This window comes from Archocentrus centrarchus, chromosome 23, assembly GCF_007364275.1.
Source record: "Archocentrus centrarchus isolate MPI-CPG fArcCen1 chromosome 23, fArcCen1, whole genome shotgun sequence".
NCBI lineage: Eukaryota > Metazoa > Chordata > Actinopteri > Cichliformes > Cichlidae > Archocentrus > Archocentrus centrarchus.
Window position 1 is genome coordinate 21,183,001 of NC_044368.1, and position 20,167 is coordinate 21,203,167.

Genomic DNA, 20,167 nt, shown 5'->3' on the forward strand with positions numbered 1-20,167 from the left:
AGTTGCTAAAGGACAAATTGAGGTCAGGGGTGTGTGCGCTGGCCCCTTCTGTGCCAAAGAGAGGTCCGGGTGATGCCACAGCGTACGAAGGGACGCAGTACGAGTGCTGTATGTACACAAAACACCGCGAAAGTGGAATTTTCAGGTTTCTGGTGTTGTGTCAAAAAGGGATTTCCTTTGTTTTGTTTTTTTATGTTTTATCTCTGCTTATATCGGTAAATATACTGGTGCACAGGATTTGTGAAGGGCTTATATATAAAATGAAGAAATGACTTGTTCTTACCCTCATTAATAACATATTGTAGTGTCTGTTAAGACGTTGAAGAAGATGGTGAGAGATTGCCAGCAAAAGTTGCCCTTTTATTAACAATTAAGTGGTTGCTGTGTGCCACAACCAAAACAAAACAGTTAACAACAATGAGACTGACTTGGATAATGACAAGGTGGAACCCAGCATGCTTGATGCCGAAATCGCCAAACTCTTCAACTCAGACACTGAAGATGAGGAATTTAACTTACCTGACGCTTTTGTTTCGCTCTACATATGTTTTATCATGTGCCTTATAACCCGGTGCACCTTATGTATGAAAATAGACCCGTTCATTGATATTGCGCCTTATAATGCGGTGCGCCTTATGGTCCGCAAAATACAGTAGGCATGGTGCCAGCACCAGGAGTACATTAGTTTGTGACCCTTGAGGTTGGGTTTATGTTTCTTCCTGGTCTCAAACTGTTTTTATATTTTATGGTCAGACAAGACAAAGACTGAGGTATTTGGTCACAATCACAAGAGGTATGTTTGCAGGTGTGAGAGTGAGACTTTCAAACTTGAGAACACTCTACCAGCTATCAAGCATGGTGGTGGTACCATTATGCCTGGGGTTGTGTTGCTGCCAGTGGTACTGGCACGTTGCAAAAAGTGGATGGAATAATGAAGGACTTTCTCCAAATGCTTCAACTTCACCTCAAATCAACAGTTAGACAGTTGAAAAGTGGACACAATTGGGTGTTCCAACAGAATAATGACCCCAGACTAGGGTTTAATATTTTTCCCGAAAATGACATGAATCAAATCCCGGGAAATGGCTCGTCATTTCCCGGGATTTGATTCATGTCATTTGATTCATGTCATCCCGGGAAAAAGTTTATTTATTTTTTTATTTTAATTAGGCCTTCTGTAGCCTGTGTCGGCCTTAACCTATTGTGATATTGTAGAGGTAGCTTTCCAGCTATGTCCTGTTATGCCCAGTAGGGGGCAACGTCGGCTTGATTAACGCAATAAAACCTACATCTGGACATTCGAGTGCTCGAGCTATGCGGTGTTGTATCGTTCCTCAACACTCCCTTAACAAATATAATTCGAATATTCCTCCATTGTACATGGAATTATACCAAGCTATTTTACAACTGCTGGTACAAAACAATACGGTTCATCTCCACAGCATTGATAAAGGCTCAGCCACGCTGTTGTGGTGACATCTGTTGCGCTATATCTCCACCAGTGGAACGCTGTAATAGTCATTGAAAAGTTAACTACCGTACTACACTATAATATGACATAACACAGGGCCTTGAGTAATGCACTCAACTTGGTCATTGCCATTCTGGCAACAGCAAATTTATAACACCGTGTCTGAGGGTTAAAGTAGGTTCGCTGTGAATCGTCTTTTGAAAAACTGGCCAATCCTTATAGCCTAAAAAATATACATTTTCCTCAACTCCATTTTAAAAGCGAAATATGTTAAAGCAATCTATTTCATGATAATTTCTTCACCCATTAGGCCCGTATCCTAATTCATGATTGTTAGTAAGTGGCTGCAAACGAGGAAAAGAAACACTCGATGTTAAACAGATATTTCTTTATTGTTCAGGGTGTTACGTCGAGCCGCGTTTCCCCATCAGATACGGTTTCCCCAGCGTCTCTGCGCCGCCCACGCGGCAAAAAACGCGCGTGCTTGTTCAGCGCTCGTAACCAGCGCACCGTGCTTGCGCCGCTAGAAAACTACGGACACCGTGAAAGCTCAAACAACGTGTTTCGGCGAAGTTGTCCCACTTTTTGCAAATGCGCTCCCATCAGATACGTGCGCTCTCTCTCTCTCTATGTTTAGATGTTTCTCGATAGATAGATAGATAGATAGATAGATAGATAGATAGATAGATAGATAGATAGATAGATAGATAGATAGATAGATAGATAGATAGATACTCCATATAGCCCATGCGGATAGCTCTATATAACCCAAAACTGGGTAAACACATCCCCCAGTTTAACACAGGGGGAATGGTTTCTGATGGCTGTCCCTGGGCCATCAGGAAACGTTCCCCCAGTTTAACACAGGGGGAACGGTTTCTGATGGCTGTCCCTGGGCCATCAGGACGCGTTCCCCCAGTTTTACACAGGGGGAACGGTATCTGATGGCTGTCCCTGGGCCATCAGAATGTGTTCCCCCAGTTTAACACAGGGGGAACGGTATCTGATGGCTGTTATTAGGCTATCAAGATGTGTTCACCCAGTTTTGGGTTATATAGAGCTATCCACATGGGCTATATGGAGTATCTATCTATCTATCGATAAACATCTAAACATAGAGAGAGAGAGAGTGCACGTATCTGATGGGAGCGCATTTGCAAAAAGTGGGACAACTTCGCCGAAACACGTTGTTTGAGCTTTCACGGTGTCCGTAGTTCTCTTGCGGCTCAAGCACGGCGGTGTGGTTACGAGCGCTGAACAAGCACGCGCGATTTTTGCCGCGTGGGCGGCGCAGAGACGCTGGTGGGCGGCGCAGAGACGCTGGGGAAACCGTATCTGATGGGGAAACGCGGCTCGACGTAACACAGGGCAGGCATATTTTATAGGCTATATAATGCAATATAACAATATATAATAATATAAAATTATATAATACAAAATACCTTAGGGTAAACACATTGCCTACGATTTCAACAAATTAAAGAGGAAAAAAGCACAACTGTGTAATACCTCTATTAAAACGCTTGAGATGAAGGCTGAAGCCTTAAACGGAGGCTGAACGTGCCTGAAATGAAGAGTAATGCTTTTCGCATTAAACGAACCCTTCTCTCAATATTTCCTTAAATTTAACTTTCTGAAGCTTTTCTTTCTGAAAGTCAAATCGACGCGCGCGACTTTTTTTCCCGGTTTCCCGTCTAACGTTTCCCGGGAAACGGGAAATGGTTCTGATCGCATTTCCCGGGAATCCCGGATCCCGGGATTAAACCCTACCCCAGACACACATCATAACATTGGGAACACCTGCTTAATATTGTGTTGGCCCCCTTTCGCTGCCAAAACAGCCCTGACCCATTGAAGCATGGACTCCCCTAGACCCCTGAAGGTGTCCTGTGCTATCCAGCACCAAGATGTTAGCAACAGATACTCCAGTATACATTTGAGCCTGTATGTATAATTTTGTGTGGATTTTAAAAAAGTCCAGGCACTGGGGTGAGTGGTGAGTGCTCAGTGGGTGAGCAGGTGATGATGTATGCCGCATGGCTGTGGTGCAGGCAGCCCAGGTTTGCGTCCGACCTGTGGCCCTTTGCTGTGCAACTTCCCCTATCTCTCTCTCTCTCTTCACTGTACACCATCTCAAATGGACCGAAAGGGAAATATTTTTGAAAATTCTAGTTTGTGCACCCAATTCTAAAGTCATTAAAGATGTATGCTGTATGCATCCGCCGTCTCATTAGGAGCATGCCCCAGTGTTGTCAGGCATGCATACAAGGGCATATGAGGGCCATGCAAACTACTGAGTATTTTTCTGAGTTGCTGCAATGGAATTTCAGCAAAATGGACGAGCCTGCCAGATCATTTTTTCACTTAGATTTTCAGTGTCTTTGAATTCAGGCCTCTGTAGGTTTATAATTTTCATTTCCATGAAATGATGTGGCATCGTTTAATTCCTAACACATTTGTAAGTCCATATCAGTACAGATATCCAGCATGATTTTTTTTCCCATTGAGATATGATGTGTTTTCAAAGTGTTCCTTTCATTTTTTTTATTTTTTTTTTTATCTCACCGGTAGCTTTGCCTTTCTGTCATCTTTTCACCAGACTGGACAGACAACTTCAGCTTGCTGTTCCGCCATTCAGTGCAATTTGACAATCCGGTTTAAAACAGGCAAAATAAAACTGTTCCGGGTCAACTGTTCTCAAATTATAACTCAATCAACACTTTTTTTTCACTCCCATATCCCACTCTGCAGTCTCTGTGCATTCATAAATGTGACAGTATTGTTAGGAGAAAAATGCATGTACCTGTCTGTGAGAGGGAATATTAAGAGAGGGTATGAAAGTGAAAGGGAGAGAGGAAAGAAAATAAAGTGGGGGTGGAGAGACAATGACAGAAAGAGGAAGTGATGAAGTGTGTTGGATTACAGGGTGACATTGAAAGAAGCCTCTCTTTCCCTTTTTACTCTATCCTTCTATTCTATGATTCACTCACTGTGCACTCTTCACTTCCCACATATCATCCATCTCAGTACATTGATTTTCCCACCCCCATCTCAATTTTTCCCCATCAGCGAGGGTCCCCCAGCTGCCCGGTGGCATTGCAAGAGTACCTGTCAGCACTCTGGAGCGTCAAACATTTTCCCAAGGTGGGCGTGAATGAGATCATTGTCCTTCAACACAATGCTGGGGAGGGGTGTGGAGAAGGAAGGTGGAATGAAAATGAAAGAACTGACAGGAAATGGGAGGGAATGAGATGGCAGGGAAGGAAATGAAAGGAGTAATAAGAAGAAGGAAGAAAATGGGAAAATCGGAGAGGGGCACAACAGGGCAGGAGGAGAAAATTCACAATGGTTGACAGAAAAGATGAGGTCAGGGAAGGAGATAATTGGAGGATTAAGCATTGAATAAAGATTAAAATGAATGGTGGAAAGAAAAGGTGAGAAGAAAAGAAGAAGAGGAGATCTGGATAAAAAATGGCAGAAAAGTGGAGAGAAAAGAAGAGGAGGAGAAATAGATGAACAATTGGAAAGCCAAAGAAATTTACAGGTGAGATAAGAGAGTAGTTGTGAGAGACGGGGAGGGGAGTTGAACAGAGAAGAAACAAAAGGAGCAAAATGGCACTGAGGGGATGAAAAATAACAACGGGAATTATGATGAGAAAATGAGAACAATGGTTAAAGGATAAAAGGAAAGGAAGAAAAAAGAACATAGATTAGAGATGTAAAGATGAGGAGTGAAGAAAATGGCATTAAAGGAGGAAACCACATTAAATATGGACATAGATATAGCTGTTTTGAAGCCTCCAGTCTCACCAGTTTGGGTTCTTTCTTTCTTTCTTTCTTATTGGGCAGATATGACCATATTTAGAATTTGGAGTAGAGCTGGGGAGTTAACAGCTGATTAATCTCGTCTGTGATTGTTTTTTTACTAGGACAAAGTGCCCTTTGCCCCTCTTGCTCTGCCTTCTCCATTGCTTCCACCAGCAGCCTGACCTGATCTTCTTTGACTCTCTGGTCAGGAAAGTGGAATAGAGTAGAAGAAAAACTGCTCTCACCTCCTAAATTGTCCTGTACAAGGAGCAAATGGAATCTCCAAGGTGTGCTTTAATGTTGAATTTAAAAAGGTCACATTTCTGGAAAAAAAAATCACATGTACTGTAAACACAACTCTAAAATCATTGTGCATAATACTTTTTTTAAAGGTCACTATTTGGCTGCCATTTTTACTGAGACATTTTAGAAGCCACAGACAGCAATCAGCATATTTGCCTGGTGCTCTGAAAGAACTGCCTGAATTGCTGAAAATTTCTGTCATAAAGAGACCTTAATTTAGAAGAACATCCTGTGAATGGCTTGAGATGGATTCTTCCACAGTTGCAACAAGCTCTGAAGTAGTTTGAATCACCATGAGCTTTGGGAGTCTACATGATGGCAATGCAGGAAAGGCAAATATATCTGTCTTACTGAAATGAAACTGAAGTGGATTTGTGAATTCTTGTGGAGCTGTCCAGACTCTCCTTAATCCTCAACCCCAACCCTATCTACAAACCCTGACCTTATACCTACTCTTTGGAGGAAAAAAAAGCAAAAAGCACCTTTGGGGGCTCAGGGGGAAAAAAGTGTAAAAAGCATCAGGTCTCTGTCATGTAATTGCCAAGACTTTGGACAATTTAAAAATTACCTACTGATAGCTCAGGGTTAGGGTCATGGCTTAGATCCTCACAGGGTTAATTTTCCATCCTTCTGTTTGGTCCTGACCTTTTTAAATGGTGAGTTTATGCATGGCTTTGACCTAAAATAGCTCAAATGCATTAATCAAGTCAATACACAAAGAATGACACTTGCGAAAAATGTGTGTTTAGTTTATGATGCACAGATCAAATAGCAGATTGTTACAGTATATATATATATATATATATATATATATATATATATATATACTACTATAATACTGCAACAATCACAGGGAAGATGACACAAATGCAAGAGAAAGCTGACTCATGGTCTAACATCGAATGACATTCAATGTTTTTTTTTTTGTTTTGTTTATTAAAACATTATGCAAAATTAGCTTACATTTAAAAATATATTTTTTTATTTCTTTGGTGAAACTCTTTGTTGGCAACAGTAGTACTGTCATGGTCCTGCTGTCCTCCCATGCTGGCTCACCCATTCTCTCTTTCTCTCCCCTCTTTAGTTTCTCCCTCCTCTGTCTATGTGTGTGTTGGTGGAGTTAACCACACCTTGTGTTTCAGGGGTGGATCCTACCTCTGCTCCTGCCCTGCAGTCCTGCATGCCTGGGATTAATGAACTCACCTCTTAGTAATCATCTGGTTTGCTATTTAAGAGGAAGGAAGTGTAACGTCTGGGTTGTGTTCGATGGTGAAGAGGAGGCGGCGGGCAGCCAAAAAAACGCACAAGCACACTGGCACTGAGAATTTCAGTATTGCCCTTTTAATAAATGTAATCTTCACAACCTTATGAAGCCCGGTTGAACGGCTGCTACATAAACACACATGAAAACGAGCAGTGTTCATACAACCTGTAACGGTACAAAAACATAAGGAAAAAGGAAAAGGTCCGCCTCAATCCAAAATGTCCGTCTGCAAAACACATCTCCCGCGCTCTCTACTGAGGAGCGGTGGGCGCACACTGGTGACATCATCTACACAAAAAGGCCAGACTGTCGTAAAGAGACATCACAATTACGACTGTTACATATTCCCCCCCGGTTAACAAAAGGCTGTCCTCAGCCGAACACAGCAAAGGCACAGTACATACTTAACGAGCCTCCATACATGGATAAGCCAGGATAAGATGTTGAAACCAAACAGGAAATCTACAGTGCAATATTGAAAAGCTGGCAAACATGACAGTTTCCAACAAGGTGAATGTCAACTTGGACAGATATTGCATAATAAAAATACACTTAGGATGTTCAGGACAATTACAAAATGAAGTTCCCTTTTTTTTTTTTTTTTTTTTTTTTTCCCCCCCACAAAATTTTTTTCAAATTCTGGAACAGTCAACACAATATGTAAAAACTTATAAACATGAGCTGTATATTAACTCACATAACAGTCATGAAACACCAGTGAACAACAAGAAACACATAACAAATGCAAATAAGGTCACTTCAGGTCAAACCTGTCAGTATGAAAAGGGTTGGTCCACCTATTGACAGACCAATCAGTGGTGACTCTAGGAACACGCCTCGGTCTGAAGTTATAGGAAACCCCAGCAGCGCGCCCATTGTCAGCAGGAGGTGGACTGTTCACATCTGTTCTCAGGGCAGCGTCCGCGGTCTCATGAACAGAGTTTTGGTTCAACAAAGGAGGAACAGTATCGGCATAGTCGAAATCAGTCTCAGTTGGGATATCACCAGAGACCATAGCAGTGTTTGTATCAGCAACATCACAGTCACCAGGTTCTGGTTCCAAAAGAGCAGAGGGCAAGCTGCTGCCTGGCAAACTGCGAGTCAAACCTGCAGAAGCCTTTTGTTTTGAGTGTTTGTCAGATAAAGCTGTGGCCCAGGTGTAAAATGGTTGCAGGTTTGCAACATGAAAAACTCCAGCTTTCTCTCCAGTGTCCACTTTTGTTAGACAGTAATTCACATCAGACATCCTCTTGGAGACACGGTAGGGACCTGTGAAAAGGGGTGCCAGCTTTGCTGAAAAGTTGGATGCTGCATCTGATTTTGGGTGCGATTTCACTCTAACCAGGTCCCCAACTTCGTAAGAGACTGGGCGACGTCTTAGATCATAGTAATGCTTTCGCCGTTTATGACTCTCTGTGAGAACCACACGAGCATGCTCATGAGCCTCTTGAAGTGAAGCTCTCAGATTCTCTGAGTAGGATGTTTCAGGTTCGCCCACTCCGTCCCAGGAGGGTTGAGTGATGAGGTCCAAGGGAGTGTCCAACTCTCGTCCATAGAGCATCATAGACGGGCTCAGGCCTGTGCTCTCGTGAGGCGCAGTACGCAGGGCAAAACAAATTTGGGGAAGATATTTGTCCCAGGAAGTGTGTTTGTCGTCGACATATGCTCGGATGGCTGTTTTCAAGGTGCGGTTTACACGTTCAGTTGCATTCGTTTGAGGATGGTAGGCAGTTGTCAGTCTGTGTTCAGTTCCAAGTGTCGACAGAACATGCTCAAACAGGTCGCTGATGAAAGGTGTTCCCCTATCAGAAATAAGGTAGGAGGGAGAACCATGTCGGGCAAATATTTCAGTGATGAACTTATCAGCAGCGACTTGAGCTGTGGCTTCTCTCACAGCACTCACCTCAATCCATTTGGAGAAATAGTCCACAAAAACAAGAATATATGCATTTCCCCTTTGTGTGCGGGGTAGTGGGCCAACATAGTCCACACCTGTGTACTCCCATGGTCTTTGTGGTTGGATGGGAACCATAAGACCTGCTGTTTTCCTTTGGGTTGGCTTAGTGGCTTGACACAGACAGCATGAGACGACATACTTTTTCACATCGGTGGTCATGTTTGGCCAGAAGAACCTGAGACGCAGGCGTGCCAGAGTTTTTGCAATGCCCAGATGTCCTGCTGTAGGGTGATCATGGTAATACTTGAGCAGATAACCATGGAGCGCATTAGGAGCGAAAAGTTTAATCTGCTTGAGTGGGTGAAGACCACATTTTGTTTTTGGGTCGAGGAAATATAGGAGTCCATCTTGTATAATGAACTTCTCAAGATCTTTATTATCTGTCTCACTTCGTTGGTCGCTCTCCAGCTGACGAAGCAGTGCGCCTGTGACCGGGTCCTCTAGCTGTAGTTGGCGAACATGTAGACGGTCCGACACAATTACAGAAGGCAGAGCGCGAAGGTCCATACTTCCCATCACGGCATAGGGAGGGAGGATATCGATAGGTGCATCCACATCTGGGAGGGGATTACGTGAAAGGGCATCAGGCACCATATTACGTTCTCCAGGTTTGTGGATGATGCTGAAATCAAAATCTTGAAGGCGAAGAGACCACCTGGCAAGCCTGCCAGAGGGATTGGGGCGAGACATCAGCCACTTGAGGCTGCTGTGGTCAGTGTAAATAGTCACATGCAGACCTTCGACATAAGGCCGGAAATGCTCCAAGGCCCAGATGACAGCGAGGCACTCTTTTTCTGGAGTCGAGTAAGGTTTTTCCGATTTATGCAGAGCACGGCTAGCAAAAGCCACAGCAACATCTCTGTCATCCTCATCTTTCTGCATTAACGCTGCTCCGAGTCCAGCATCGCACGCATCCGTGTGGATGAAGAATGGACGTGTGAAATCTGGAAACTTGAGGATTGGTGCAGAGGTTATGGAACGTTTTAGAAAGTCCACAGCTGTTTGGCACCTATCATTCCAGTTAAACTGCACATCCTTTTTAGTGAGGGCGAAGAGTGGCTCTGCGTGACGGGCATAATCTGGTACAAAGCGGCGGTAGTAACCCGTTAAACCAAGGAACTGTCGCACCTGCTTTGTTGTGGTTGGTACTTTAAACTCAGTCACAGCTCTCACCTTGTCAGGGTCAGGATGAATGCCAGATGGTGTGACACGATAGCCAAGGAAGGTAAGGTCTGTGAGACAAAATTGACATTTGCTCAGTTTCAATGAGAGGCCAGCAGATTTGAGCCTACTAAGGACCTCCTCAAGGTCGATTAGATGTTGTTCAAAGGTTGGTGATGCGACAACAATGTCATCCAGATACACTGCACATGACTTATAAATCAGGCCGGCTAAAACATTGTTCATAAGCCGTTGAAAAGTCGCAGGGGCATTACACAGGCCAAAAGAAAGGACTCTGAACTGAAACAGGCCGCAATGCGTGATAAAGGCAGTCTTTGGTCTAGCCTCTTCAGCAATGGGGACCTGCCAGTAACCTCGAGCGAGGTCTAGTGTTGTGAGAAACTTCCCTTTGGCTAAAAAGTCCAGTGATTCATCCACTCGTGGGAGTGGGTAAGAGTCTTTCACAGTTAACTGGTTTAGACCTCGGAAGTCAACACAGAACCGTGGTTCACGGGGGGGTCTGATCACAATGACCACAGGTGCTGCCCATGGTCCTGACGCAGGTTCGATGATGTTATCCTGTAACATTTTTTGTACTTGGTCTTCAATGATTTGCTTTTTAGCTGGGGAGGTGCGGTATGGTGGCAAGTTAATTGGTTTCGCATCCCCAGTGACAATGACATGTTCTGCCAAATCAGTGCGGCCAAGGTGACCATCAAACAGATCACCGTAATTTTTTAGCAGTCTTAACAGTCCTTCCTTTTCCACAGAACTTAAGTTAGCGTCATCAACTTTTTCATGAAGTGAGAGCTGCGGAGTGTTCTGCAGAGTCATTGTTCCGCATTCAAGATCAGCTTCCACAAAGCCACTGTCACAGAGTTCATCGAGACATGGGGCATTATTGTCCATAATTACGGTTCTGGTTGGGACATGAATTGTTAGAGAAGTGCGAGTCATAAAGTCCATCCCGAGAATGAAGGGGGATGACAAGTTCTGCACTATTACAAACCTTTGATAGACTGACTTGCCCATAAATCCAATGGTCAACCAGGTTGTTCCTAATGGATTGCAGTTCGTGCCGTTAGCCAGTCTTATGGGTGGAGAATTCCACTGAGTCTTTAATGAGGTATTTTTGGACTTTTCAGCTACCAGGTCTGCCTTCACTGCTGAAAGCGATGCCCCTGTGTCTAGTGTGGCTTCCAGAGCTGCTCCTTTGAAGTTTACCTTAACTCTGAAAGGGGTGTTCCATGAAGATTGTGAAGATCCATCTTCGACGTGATTGAGCATAGGTGGTGAGACTGGGTTTGACATAGGTAGTGAGGGCGGAGTTATTGACTGGGGGGAGGGTTGGCCCTGTGAAACACTCTCCCCCCCCGGAAGTTTCCCTGCTGGTTGTGTCTGTCTTGCTGCCCCAGCACCGTCTGGTTCTGGAGTCTGTGTTACCGGATGATAATCTGCAGGCGACACTTGAGGAAGCTCTCTGACGTGTCCGGGAGACTGTCGAGCTCCCTGAAATTCAGTGGAACAGTTAGGGCAGGTGCGGGATGTGACCCCTGGCATTGAACATTTAAAACAGTAGGGTCCACCAACATCTCTACTTTTCACCTGGACTCCTGGTGGCTGCAAAAGGTTGGTGCCGAGAACAGAATGCAGCTCGTGGGCACGCAGCACTAGATCAATTACTGACCTGACAGGTGTCCCATACAATGCCACCCTGTATTTTTCCACTGCATGTTTACAGATGAGGTCAATTTGCTCCTGCTCAGGTGGTGGATTCCTCAATCTTCTGAACTCACTGAGCATGTGGGCTGCAAATGTTGGCAGAGGCTCTTCGGGGTGCTGGAAATGGTCCAAGATGCCTCTCATGATGTTCTCCTGGTTGTCAGCAGGCAAGAACACAGTTCTGAAAAGTTCACAAAATTTGGCCCAAGTAGATACATGAGGACTGAGAACACTAAACCACTTCCTTGGTTCCTTAGCTAGAAAATGTGGTAGTTCCCTCAGGATCTGGGCATCTGTTAGGTCCAATGAGGTTTTATAAGCATTAACAGACTGTAGCCATTCTTCTGGGTGGAGACCACCATCATTAGTAAATACAGTGGGTTCCAATTTAGCCTGGTGCAATGCCGCAGCGAGGACTCTGGTTGTATTGATTAACTCCAGTGAATCTGACTGCGACTGAGACAGGGCCCTATCAGATTGAGTGGGGCCAGGTGCTGGGTTGGGATGCTCTTTTTTCCTGTTATGTTGGCTTTGAACAAATGGAGTGGATGAAGCCTGAGGAAAAGGGTGAGTAATCCGGGCGGCTGGAACTGTAGGGGCTGTTTTAGTGTGTTGAGTCCAGCGCTCCAAAATATTTCTCTGGAGATCCAAAGAGTCATGCAAGCATCGCTGAAGCATGTCCACCTCTGCTTCTAAACTTTGTACTTTATGTTCAAGGTTAGGGGAATTTCGTTTGGTAGCAATTTGACTTGGGAGCAACATAAAGTCTATATCATCACATATATCATTCAAGTCAGGGTGAGTAGCCATAATGCACACTTATCAGAACCCAAATCTGTATAATGTAAGTTGTACTGGAATGAACTTCACGTCTGGTCACATAAAAACCTGAGGCACATAAGTTCTTAACCATAGCAATTATTTGTCTGGCCCCCCCATTTATTTTTTTTTTTTTTTTTTTTTTTTTTTTTTTTTTTTTTTTTTGTTGAGGCACCAAATTAAGTGATGATTAACTGTAAAATAGACAGAAACTTATAACTTTGTATGGGTAGAAAATTTTCGAGTCAAACGATCTTAAAACAGCTTTCAACTAGGAACCGTCAAACCAGTGAAAACCAAGAAACCGTATTTAGAAACACTTTAACTGTCCTTATATTATTCCTCCAAAAAGAAAAAAACATCCCACTGCTGAGTCCAATGAATAGCTCACTTTTTTTTTTTTTTCTTTTCAATCCATTCACAGTCAAAAGTCAAGACTTCTTTTGTTCTCTCTTTATTTATTTTTTATACTCACGGCGTCGGTTCGGTATCTCTCAGAAGAACTGAAAGCCTCGCAGTCCTGATTCTGCACAGAGCTCAGTCCCGTGATAAAGTTCCGACGTGGAGAGACTAATCAGATGAAGCAGCTTGCAGCGTGTGCTCCGCCGATGAGGGGGTTTCCGGTGAGTTCGCTGTGCATGCGTGCATATTCAGGAACCATGGAAAGTTGGGTCCGTCTCACATCCAGGTAATGCAGGTCTGCTGTCATCCGACGATTTCACGGCGCAGGGCTTCAGCAGGGAACCAGATTATATCCCGAAAACGGCGCTGCAGCGGCTCCGCTCGTTGCCATGGAAACTCGTCGCGACTCTTTGATCCACCCGACGTCTGTGTCTGGGCCGGCCTGGCCTGTTCCCACGAAGTATGGCGGACGATCGCTGCACTTCGACTACCGTTCTGATGTATCAGGCATCTGCTGCTCGAAGATACTGCATTCAGAGGTCCAAGATAAGATGTTCGGGCGCCAATTTGTAACGTCTGGGTTGTGTTCGATGGTGAAGAGGAGGCGGCGGGCAGCCAAAAAAACGCACAAGCACACTGGCACTGAGAATTTCAGTATTGCCCTTTTAATAAATGTAATCTTCACAACCTTATGAAGCCCGGTTGAACGGCTGCTACATAAACACACATGAAAACGAGCAGTGTTCATACAACCTGTAACGGTACAAAAACATAAGGAAAAAGGAAAAGGTCCGCCTCAATCCAAAATGTCCGTCTGCAAAACACATCTCCCGCGCTCTCTACTGAGGAGCGGTGGGCGCACACTGGTGACATCATCTACACAAAAAGGCCAGACTGTCGTAAAGAGACATCACAATTACGACTGTTACAGAAGCCTTTCAGTCAACACCTGATTATTAATCTGGAAACAGTGAAGTTGGCTCCTTCAGTCAGTACATTGCCTTTGCCTCACCTGTTTGTGCTCCTCTGTGCAGGAATCCTGCACAGTCTCTGAGTTACTGAGAGAGAGTTTCCCTCTGAAGAGATTTATCTGTGCACCTGTCTGTATTGGAGCCTTGGACTCGTTAACTGGAAATCCTTCTGCTTGTCCAAAGTTTTGCCATTGCTTCATTGTAAATAAAACTGTTAACTTTTATTCTGCGTCTGAGTCTGCGTCTGAGTCCCATCTGCACCATAGACAGATGGGACAAGTTCTGTCTTTGAGCATTTAAAAAAAACAAAAAAAAAAAACAATTTGCAAATGCAAAGTAAAATGATCCAGTGTTTATGTGATAAATCATTTTTAAAATGAAATGATTGAACACACCATTAATATGATGGCCCATTGAACCATGTTTGTGGCAAATTTGGTGGGTGCCGAAGAATTGTTGAATAAGGAGTAATAACAAAAACACAAACACTCAAAAGGTACAAACCAATCTCTAAAGGGTCCTTCACATACAATAGCAAACCACTGCACTCTGACATGCAGCCAGGAATCAAACTGCCAACCTTCCGATTAGTACAATGTAGATGACCTGCTCTACCTCCTGAGCCACAGCCACCAATAGAAATGTGGAATTTCAGGAAGTGGGTGCATATAGTCCACGTAAAGCCCATGAGTAGCTGCAAACGATGTTATACAGGCAGCCAGCACAACACAAATTTTGGGCTGTTCACTCAACCTAGCATTCAGCACAGCACACATGCCACTTTCTCTGTGAAAGGGCCATAACAGTTCTAGCAGGATTAGTGAAGTTACTGTTGTTTTGCCTTGTTCATAAAAGTTATTTGTTTGTGCAACTGTCTTACTCACGTAGATCCTGATGCTGTATAATGCCCCAGGTATTTATAAATTGCTGAAAAGACTTCTACAAACAGCTTGAAGCAGTATAAAAATTTTTAACCTTCTGAAGTCCAAGGCTTATTTTATGCTTGAGCAGGGGTAGTATGAAGACAGCCTGTGGGCAGTCAGAAAGTGTTTGTTGTCAGATGGGGGGGCAGTGTCAAAAACATGACACAACCAGTCTGGGGGCTACTCTTGCATGTGCTGTTGTTCATCCATCAGCCAGTCACAGAAAAGAAAAAAGTTATAACATACAAAGAACTGAAGGGAAACCACTACAGCCACTGTCTGTCATGCATCTCCCATTTCCTGTGAACTCCCCTATCACTCCATTTCCTATTCCAGCCCACTTGTCAACCAATCATTATTCGATCAATGCATACATCCTCCTTGTCCAGTGATGTACAATTGGGATGTTGGTGCTGTCCAAATGGAAACCTGTATGCAGACTAACACATGACACATCAGTTTACAGGAAATAGTATAGGGTTAGGTTTAAGGTTACCACCTATGATGATGTGGCACTCAGGGGGTTAAAAAAGTTTTATTTGACATGTTCCAGACTCCACTTTGATCTGAATAAATGTGTACAGGTACATTTAATCTGTTACAGATAAGCAAAAAAGTTTAATGATGCAACACTTAATTTACATGAAAGGTGTTTCATAATTGTGCAGACAGCAGCACTCTCTAAAGATAACCAACAAGCTCTTCTGCACTGTTAACTGTGTCTATGACATTACATCAGAGAAACAGTTTGATTCAAACAAGTTGAAAAGAAGGGATGAATCTGCTTGAAGCCAGGATGCTGATAGTGACACATCATCTGAATGTTAAACATTCTACCAGGCTGAAACAACAACCACCGTACCAGCATTACAGACCTAATATCAGATACAGCAGCAAACAAAGACTTGAATCTGCTTCCATGACCTTCTGTATGCCTTTGAAAGAAAGACTTTTATTCTTCCGTATTATCAGATGACAGGCTTGAAGGTGCTGCCAGTTTCAAATGTTGCAACAAAATATCCACCCTCCAAAAGGACAAAAGCAGCTTTTTCTTGAGCAAAGCTTTATATTCAAACTGTATGACTTGGTCAACAAGTATTGATCCTCACTGGAAATATTATTAGTTTCTGTACTGTAGGAAGACTCATACATGATCTTTATTAATGTGGGCTTGAACTCAGGTCATTACTCAAACACTTTACTATCTATTACCTTTCCAGAAGGTAATAGATACCAATTGCCTTGCTAGCCATATGGTAGCTAGCAAGGCAATTGCTTTCAAATCACTGTTTACCAACATTAGTGTTTTTCTCAGACTATCATGCCTTAAATCAGTTCCACATGTCTAATTGGTATAAGCAACACCAACCACATGCTAATTAACCTCTTAACATCTATCAGGTCACTGCTGACTTATCTATGGTTAGGTTATGAGCACTCACTTTTATAAAAATGTTTCCCTATTTGAAAAATCCAAACATCCAGAACACCTGAAAACCAAAAACATTTCTCAAAATTTCTTATTTTCTACTCAGTCTGAGCACTCAAAACGCTTATACAACACATTTTACCCATGCACACCCATTCATACAAGCACTTCCAATATTAACTAAGCTAAGTGCTTTAATTAGCTAATATTCACACACACACACTCTGACGGTTGCGTCGGAGAGCAACTTGGGGTTAAGTATCTTGCCCAAGGATACATTGGCACGTAGCCTGGAGTAGCCAGGAATCGAACCACTGACCTTCAGTAGGTGACCTGCTCTACCTACTGAGCTACAGCTAGAGCTAGAGCTATTTAGTATGTGACTAAGACAAAACTCAATCCTAACCATAGACCAGAACCTGACAACCTGACGGATGCTTAGAGGTTAAATGGCAAAGGTTAATTCCTAATCCAAATCCACGTGAATGCTGTTAATATCTATCCGCCTTTGCATGTCACTCAACTTTTTCTATACATGTCCTGTTGGCACCTCTATTAGTCACACTCATCAGTGTTGTGGGAAATGGTGCTGGAGACACACAGGAAACCAAAATATAGTCAAACTATAGTGGAATACTGGAACTATAATATCTATATAGAAGTGAAACTGACATAAGAGTTTAACTTTTTTGTGCCGATGGAAGGTGATGTCTGGGACCAATGATAGTCAAAGTGATGGTCATCACTCAAGCCGATCTTTAGCTCATTTGCCCATTAGTGTATTAAATTTATATCATCAATACTATGAGATTCATAATAAATTAAATGTGCCTCACTATAATTTCACGTGTTTGGAAACGTGTGCACACAAGTTCTGCACTTCTGCACTCTTTGAAATTATGTCAACTGTGGGTGGAGAGGGCATGGTGAAAGGTGGAGAGACAGGTAAGCCATTTAAAAAAAAAACTATAAACAGACCAGACAAGTTAGCAAAATGTTATGATTTACTATTATTGGTGTTGAGCTGATATCTGTCTACTTATGTTAACTACTTACGACAGGCTAAATTCTTCATCAGTGTATGTCATGTAAAATGTCTCTTCATGCATGAAAGTAAGAAATAAGCTCCCGATATTTCTGTCTCACCTGTGTGCCTTTAAGTTTTTTTCTATTTAGGCCACACATTTTGCATTATGGAGGGTGGATAGTGCTACCCTGACAGGTGCATAACCTCTTATACCATGATATGGTGATACCGGTGGTCATCTGCAATCCCACAAGGAGATGATGGGAAAGTTGGACTATGGAGCAAATCAACCAACCCCTAGCTGGCAGTGCTTAAATAAGAGGACTTTCCCCTAAGAGACTGGAGTTAAAACTTTAAATCATCTTCGACATGATATTTCTGGTTCAATTTTAAAGTGGTTTTATTCTTACTTACTAGACAGGCTTTTTAATATTGGCAAGTCACAGCCATCTTCTATGAAGATGATCTGTGGGGTACCTCAGAGGTCTGTCCTCAGAACCCTTCTGCTTTCATTATACATGTTATCCATGGGGCATGACATCCACAGGCATATTGTGAGTTTTCACTACTATGCAGATGACACACAGCTATAAATTTATTTTAACTCTAATGACATTTATGAACTAAATGCAGTGGATCAGTGAATCCAACATATTAAATGCTGGAAAGAAGTAATCGTTATTGGCCCTGATGCACTCACAACAGCTCATCTAAGTTTTTTGTCTACAAAGTTGGGTCAATATTATAAAAACCTTGGTGTCACTTTTGACAACAACTGCAGCTTAAAATAAGCTTGTCAGTTCAGTTGTCCAGTCTTGTTTTATGCAGCTTAGAGACTTAGAGTAATATCAGCTCAGTTTTATCCAAATGAACTAGACAGTCATAGATGCCTTTATCTCCTAGGATAAAAGAGACAGGTCATTATTTTTATTATTATATAACACCCAATCACAACAACAGTCACCTCATGGTGCTTTATACTGTAAGATAAAGACCCTACAATAATACAGGGAAAGCCCCAACAGTCAAACAGTCCTCCATCAGCAAGCACTTGGCTGCAGTGGGAAGAAAAATCTCCCTTTTAACAAGAAGAAACCTTCAGCAGAACCAGGCTCAGGGAGGGGCAGTCATCTGCTGTGACCAGTTGGGGGTGAGGGGGGAGAGAGACAGGACCAAAGATGCACTGTGGACGAGAGCCAGAGATTAATAACTAATGATTAAATGCAGTGTGGTGTATGTACATAAAGAGTGAAAAGGGGCGAGTGAAGACATGTCATTATACACTTGTTGGAGCCAACGTTTACACAAACTGTAGCTTATCCAAACTGCAGCAGCCAGACTCCTTAACAAAATCAAAAAAATAAAAGGGAACTCATCATCACATTTTGGCTTCTCTTCACTGGTTACTTATTAATTTTAGAATTGACTGTAAGATTTTATTGCTGACTATTGAGGCCTGCTCTGGGCTTGCACCAAAGTATATCTCAGCTCTCCTGGCACTGAATTACTGGTTGTAACTTGAGGTCCTCAGTAAAGGCTCTGCTGGTCATCCCACAACCTTAGCTGAGGGTGATTGTGATTTTTCTGTCAGGGCAGCCATTCTTTGGAATAATGTCCATGGCTTGCTTATAAAAGTCATACTTTTATAAGCAAGCTTTAACTGTGCTTCTACTTTGACTTATCTTTGTGATGTCCTTTATAGTTGTTTTATCATTTTTAATTATTTCAGTGATTTTTTTTTATTTGCTTTTAATGTTTCACATTTATCTCTTTTAAATATTTTGTTTAATTTTTTTCTATGTTGTCATTTGAAACAATTTCTAACCGTATTTTTAAAGGGTGCTATATAAATAAAGTTTATAATTATAATTATTATTACATGTTTGAAAGCAGCTCTATCAAGACTGCCAGAGTAATGAGTTCTCACAGTATTATAGGCAAAAAGGAGATTTTGTTTATGTGTGTGGCAAAAAAAAATTGCCATCTGGATGTATGAATTCCTGTTTGTAACTGTCAAAAATTCTTGTCTCATTTAAATAGGGCAGGCTCACATCTCAACCAGCAACATAGAACTTGTTGCAACAGATTCACCCACATTTCCTTTTCCCACTCAAAAAAAAATGATCTTACTGCCATAAATTCAATTAGCAAATGTTGGTGTGGGCCTTAATGATTGAGCTTTTTAAAGACATCTTTAAATATTAAAACATAATGACAAAACTTGATATCACTGTTATAAATTAATAAGATTGTAAGACTTAAAAGATTAGATCAACTTTGGTAAGGTACTGTTTGTGTTGTATCAACAGATGTTTATATGATAGCATCAGTATTCATTACCATGATTTTTTCATGAGAGAGGCCATAAAAAAGACAACAAACAGCCACTGGAACAAAAGAAAAATTTGTCCTGGAGCTGTTTTCTTTCATCACATTGTTTAGCCTTGAAATAGCCACAAGGCACTATCAAAAGGATATGTCTCATTGCACGCACGCACACACACACACACACACACACACACACACACACACACACACACACACACACACACAAACACACATTACAAGCCTACCTGCGTGTTGTGAAAAGCCACAGTCCGACTATGGTTGTATCAGCTCGGGTGCTGATTCATTGTGTGTCATTGCTTATTCACATTCCTGGAGAATGAACAATGTTAGCATCTATCCTGAGGATGAACAACATGCGGGGCTGGGGGGGGGCTCCTGACGGGAAAGGCAATAAAGATTAGCTGTAATTGGAGAGCACTGAGTCGTTTCTGTTGTTGCCTTTCAAGGACAAAAGGTTGTGTATTCATAGAGATTTGCCAAATGTCAAGTCAGTAATGTTGGTACAGCCTAAAATTATCCCTGTGTCTTGTTCTATGTTTACATCTTTGAAAACCATAGAGCC

At 42.5% G+C, this 20,167-nt stretch overlaps 1 protein-coding gene across 1 annotated transcript in view; it reads right to left on the reverse strand.

Annotated features, from left to right (window-relative positions):
* LOC115773741 (syncytin-2-like) overlaps window positions 1-19,908 on the reverse strand; it is a 43,759-nt gene extending 23,851 nt beyond the window's left edge. Inside the window, exon 1 of the mRNA XM_030720640.1 lies at window positions 19,830-19,908. The gene's annotated coding sequence lies outside the window, so the exon portion shown is untranslated. The remainder of the gene's footprint in view (window positions 1-19,829) is intronic.
* Between the last annotated feature and the right edge of the window lie 259 nt (window positions 19,909-20,167).